Raw genomic sequence first — 6,000 nt, forward strand, 5'->3', positions numbered from 1 at the left:
ATGCACATGTCTCACAGGACTAGGCCACTAATGAGTATATGTAACTTATTGTTCTTTCACATAGAAAGTAACTTCTAGAATATTCAACTTTGTTGTCTTTTTCCTTGATGTCGGATTGGTATGGGATGGTATATACATTAAAGAATTGACAATAACCATCATGATATTCATATGGACCAAGTCGACACTTGTTGACACTTGACCATAGTTCTCATCGCTTCATTTAAAAAAAGACCATTAAGATATTTACCATTTAGAGTTAGTACTATTTAAAAGCTCTCCATCCATACGTTCAATTGCATAATCACTCTAAAAATGATACTTAGTGTGACTTTTACGATCCATCCAATTGAAGATACTAAGTGGATGCCCAGGTGATTTTTCCATCAATATCCCGATCTTATTTGCTATATCAGCAGACACGCAACTAAGGTCATTTGTAATCCAAGTAAGAGAGAATGTTACATGTGACATGTACCCTCACTCATGCAATTGGGATACCTAGTGTGTCATTGTATATAGCTCAATATTGTGGGTGATTCTATTAAATACATGATGTTGAATATATGCTTGTGTGGATTTGGGTTGTATTTGTACTTGGTGTTTATACTTGTACCATACATGTGAGTTGATTTGTTGTGAGAGTCCAAATACTGTCGTATTCACATTATAGTAATTGGTCATGAGTGACTCCAATTTAATTGAGATCTCACATTATAGATTGTATGAGTATAGGCTATGAGTACGAGGATGACGATGAAGGACACTGGGTGTGAACTCATGCCTAGGTGTCTTTGTATGAGTATAGGCTCTATGAGTACAAGGATGACGATGATGGGCAATGGACGTGAACTCTTGCAGAGGTATTTGGACTAATTTGGACTAAGTGCACATATGTGTACTATTTTAATTTATTATGTGAGGCCCATGTACATAGTTGTTGGGCAAAGAATTTATTATTTTTGATATCTTAGACATGGTAAAAGGTTGCTTTTGTAAAAGAAAAGCCCAATTTTGGAAAAGCACTCTATTAATGGCTTTAAGGGCTTTTTTTGTTGATATGATCTAAATACCACATGTGCAAGAAGGAGCCATAGACATGTCGAGAGGGGAGATTACACCCAATATTTTGTCTTTGATTAATATCTTATGTTTTGGTTTTATGCTTAGTGTGAGGTTTTATTTTGTTCTTGGTGTGAGGTTTAATATTCCATTCATAGTATCTTTTTATTTGGTTATTATGGGTAAGACAAATCTCCATGTACAACATCCTTTGACCCTTAATATTCATTTTGGGTTTAAAATATGTGCTTTATGTATACAAAACTTGAATAAAAAACTTATAACTAATTTTAGTATAATAATTTGATACCTAGCTCTATCCTTATTAAAATCCTTAATACATATAACGAACACACCAAAACTTGAATTTTAAAAAATTGGGTTTAAAATATATGCTTTGTGTATAAAACTTGAATTAAAAAAATTTTAGTATAATAATTTGATACCTGGTTCTATTCTTATTAAAATCCTTAAAAATTTTAATGAACATGTCAAAAACATATAGCTAATTTTAGTATAATAATTTGATACCTAGCTCTGTTCTTATTAGAAAATTTAATGGACACACGTCAAAGACTAAACTCCAAGTTTTTTTTAAAGTACTCTATTAATATTGAGAAATCCCCTAATAACAAAGTGCATTATATGGGAATTTTGTTTTACCCAAAAAAGTGAAATTTTAAAACTAAGACTTTACTAAAAATAGTAAAAAGCCATAAAAGTGACTGAAATATTCAACAGCACGCTCTAATTAGAGGGCTAAAAAATGTTGTCAGCTTTGATTCTATCATCATTTTAAGTGAATACATACATTGTGTACATGATACATTTTTAATGGGATTTTTGGCATGTGTAAAAATTATTTGATTGGGTTTTAATAAGATATACACACATTTAGCGCTACTTTGGCAGGTTCCACCTAGTTTATGACTATTGAAAAATAGTATTTTTGATTCATTCTTTGCAACTCTATTTTTTTTCAACTTCGTATATGTGTTAAGAAGAGTTTCCTAAGAGGATTTTGTTTGAAACTCAGTAACTTAAGAGATTTTTAATTTTTATAAAAACCAAAAAGCCACAAAAGTGGTTTTTTCAAACAAGACTAGTGTTAAATTAACTACTCTACAAAAGTGGTTTTTTCAAACAAGACTAGTGTTAAATTAACTACTCTACAAAGTGTATCTCAGTAAATCTTTGCACCAACAAAACAACTTGAGTGTGCACATTGGGCTTCTCATTTTGGGGCTACTTTGTTCCATCTAGAAACTGCCTTTTAACCTTGGCCTTGCATAGGGTTGTTTCCAATTCTCTTAAAAATATTCGCCATATTTTATTGAGTAGGGGTGGGATTATGCATGAGGAAGTATGACACACGTGAGGTAATAATTTGTTGGTGGATTTTCAAAATGACTTCTCAAAGCTACTTGTTACAATGGCCTTCTACATAACTCCGATACACATTTGACACCCTCTTCATAAACTTTTTAAAAACATATTCTAGATACCTTTGATGTACTATCCATGTACCCGTTGTAACACTCAAAACTATACTAAGTCACTCCAGGGATTTAAAGTTAGGCCATTAAACTCACAATAAAAAATCTTCAAGGATTCATGAGCATTTTGTGGAAAAAATCCCATAGATGGACTAGCTATCTTCAACATAGATTAGATTGATGAGAATTATTGTGGGTTTGAGTAAAGTGTTATGAGTGGTGGTAAGTAGAGTTGTAGTATTGTCACCAAGCTTAGCCAAGTATGAATTTTCTAGGTGACAGATAGAGGAGTGAGGAACATGTAGGCCCAATGTACCATCTTAGGCCTCGTCCAAGGTTTGCCACCACAAAGTAACTAAATATACAACTAGTGCACTAAACTGTGAGATAGTACAAGGCTATGGAACATATGTCACAATTTGTTAGTCTTATTCTTCTAATAATTATTTCAAATTTGAATTTATTGGTGGATATTTTTCGTCTAGCAATAAGTGCTTGAGCTTTGTAGCCATGTAGTGATATGTGGACATAGGCTAATAATGGGCCAGGACACTTTTTCCCTCTTTAGGAGTCTTTTTCTCTTGCGTATACCCATTGTACACTCCTCTATAGTGAGTACACTCTCGAGGTGATGAGTCAACATGCTCTAGTGATGTTTGCCTCTCTCCTCTCCCCAATGATCCTCCTTGCTACATCATATGGACAAGCTTCTCAAAAACCTAGTGGAATCTAGGGAACATCAATACCCAAATCATATGCAATATCCTCCATGTCTTCATGTGTAGTGTGAGAGACTGGCATTAGATCTCTCATGTCGAGGTAGAGGTATTTGTGCCCGAAGACCTTGTATGTGGCTATATCTACAACATATCTATAAACTGGGCAACTCGCACGTCAGACCAGTGCATGCATCCTAGTTCATAGAAGCCTATCGCATCAAGGAAACCTGTACAAACTGAACACGTGCCCTCACCCATCATCTCCTCCACATCTTCCCTCAACCGTTGAAGCTTCGTTCTTGCCTGATGAAGCTCTCTACATTGTAGAAGTGTAGCTAGATCTGCACTCCCAAATGCTAGTGCCTACATATTTAGCCAAAACACAAAGACCATTATGAAGAAGTTATTGAAGCAATAAAATAGATATTTACCTTGGTCTTAGGAGCCTTGGATCATGAGAAGAGTTGCACCACATGTTGGATGATCCTTGTGGCTACACTCATGTGACCACCCCCTACCTAGTGGTGGCTACACACACGACCACCCCTACCTAGTGCCTAAACATAAGAGAGCGATGCACCACATGTTGGATTCTCTTTGTGGCTACACACATGACCACCCCTACCTAGTGCCCTCAACACAAGAGAACATAAAAGAGCAATGCACACATGTCCACCCCTACCTAAAAACCTAGTCCCTTAACACTAGAGAGGGGGCAAATGTCTCATCCACCGGAGCTCCACGAAGGGCTAGTGGAGGTTGTCTAGATTGGTCCTACATGTGACCCCTCTGCCCCAGCACCACCACCAAGTCCGTAATAACTAGTGTAATCCACCTCATTTCCTAATAAAAACTATGCACATAATACCTACTTTGTAAAGTACAATAGAATTTAATGATGGTTATACATCCCCCCATATGCAATGATGTATTGGCTATTGATATGCGCTAGGGTGGGAATACCTAGAGATAAAAGGGGCTTCTTCTCCATATAGGCTCCATGGTTATTGAAAAAAAGATCAAGCACGACATTTCGAATGCCAATTTCTTGGGCTATCTTGATTTCTTGCTTAATCAAGATAATCAAAAGGGTGAAAACATTATCTTATCCAATCTTCTCCTGATGTCACTATTGCAAAACACCTAACTTGCACTTGCTAAGAATTTCAAATTAGAGCAGTTGGGGGACATGTATTCATAGCATGAAAGCACCTATATATTCGAATATTTGGCCTTGATGCCAACAATAATATGTTCATACACTAGCCCTAGAGATAAAAAAGGAAGACCTTGTAAGGATATTGTCTAGCTGTAGGTTAACAATGTTTATGTTTGCTAAGTTTTTTAGATGTCCATTGTAACTCTTTGGTAGCGTACAAATGTATAATTTATCTATTAATGCTTATATTTTATTGACATGTTTGAATTGTAATGAAATTGTGAGAATACCCATTTACATCAAATTATTTGGATCAGAGAGAGAGAGAAGTATGAATCGATTTTGCATCTTGTGGGATACTAACAAACCCACCCTCCCATGCATTGTCATTGACTCAAGGGACTCTGTGATAGAAGAAAGGCCTTTCAAATTGAAATGGGGAAAATTTACAGGTGCATGTTTCCAATGTGGGAAATTTGGAAATATCCAGTCAGAATGTTTTGAACCGCAATTGCAACCGCCTCCCTCGGCTATCCCTAAAGAGCCAAATCTTGTCACACTGCAAGGCATAATATCCAACAGAAGGCCAAATTTCCAGATGTTACATAGACTCAAAACAATGTAAATGAAAAAGACAAAGGAAAGCAAGTCTTAGAATCTCAGCCAGTAACTCTGGTGTCTACCTCGAAGCAAAAGGGAAAAATGCAGGTCTCAGAGGCTTCAAAGGGTTGGACTTTGCCAAAAAATCCTCTTAAATCAAAGAGACCAATAATTGAAAGAAACTATATCGTTCCTATGTCTAATGGTGGTAAGCAACCAAATTTTTATGCGAACAAGGGAGATGATGGTACAACCATTGCTGATGCTTGGGCAAAAATTACAAAAGGCACATATAAGGATGTCCTCACAGTTTCAAGACAATAGCCCTATCTTGGGGAGCATTCTGATGCTTACTTTGAAGATGATCTCGGTAATGATGTTTTGGATTTGGGCGATGTTCCCATGAACACCACATGATGTCCTATAATTATAGTTTCATGGCCTTGTACATTTTGTCCATGGTATATACATGACTACACCGATCAAATGCATGACATATAATGCCCGTGGGTTGTGCAAATCCAAAAAATGGTGACTTTTATGGTCTTATGTTGCTAGCATGAAGCAAGATGTGATATCTTTGTAAGAGCACATTCAACATGAATTTATTGGTCAATTGGGTTACTTAGTATGATATAACATTTTTATGTAGGCATAGGGGACTACTCCGGTGTGCTTATGATTGTCCGCAATGAACTACAACCAACTCTTGCATTCAATGATCCAGTAGGACACTCATTGGTTATACAATGTTTGTTGCACGAGGAAATTTTTGAGTTTGTTGCATTCTATACGCACGTAGTGTTAGCCAAGCAGGGGCTGAAATTAGAGCTTATCCATGGTGCAAAATGCCTTTATCTATGTCGATTTTAATAATGTGCCCTTGTTGGGAGATACTTCCTCGGGGCACTCACATAGGCTGGCTTTGGAAAAGGTTGCTTGGGTAAACATGGTTGACAAAATA

The sequence above is a fragment of the Cibotium barometz genome, chromosome 60 (genome assembly GCF_041138505.1).
Source record: "Cibotium barometz isolate CiBa-2024 chromosome 60, ASM4113850v1, whole genome shotgun sequence".
In the NCBI taxonomy this organism is placed as follows: domain Eukaryota; kingdom Viridiplantae; phylum Streptophyta; class Polypodiopsida; order Cyatheales; family Cibotiaceae; genus Cibotium; species Cibotium barometz.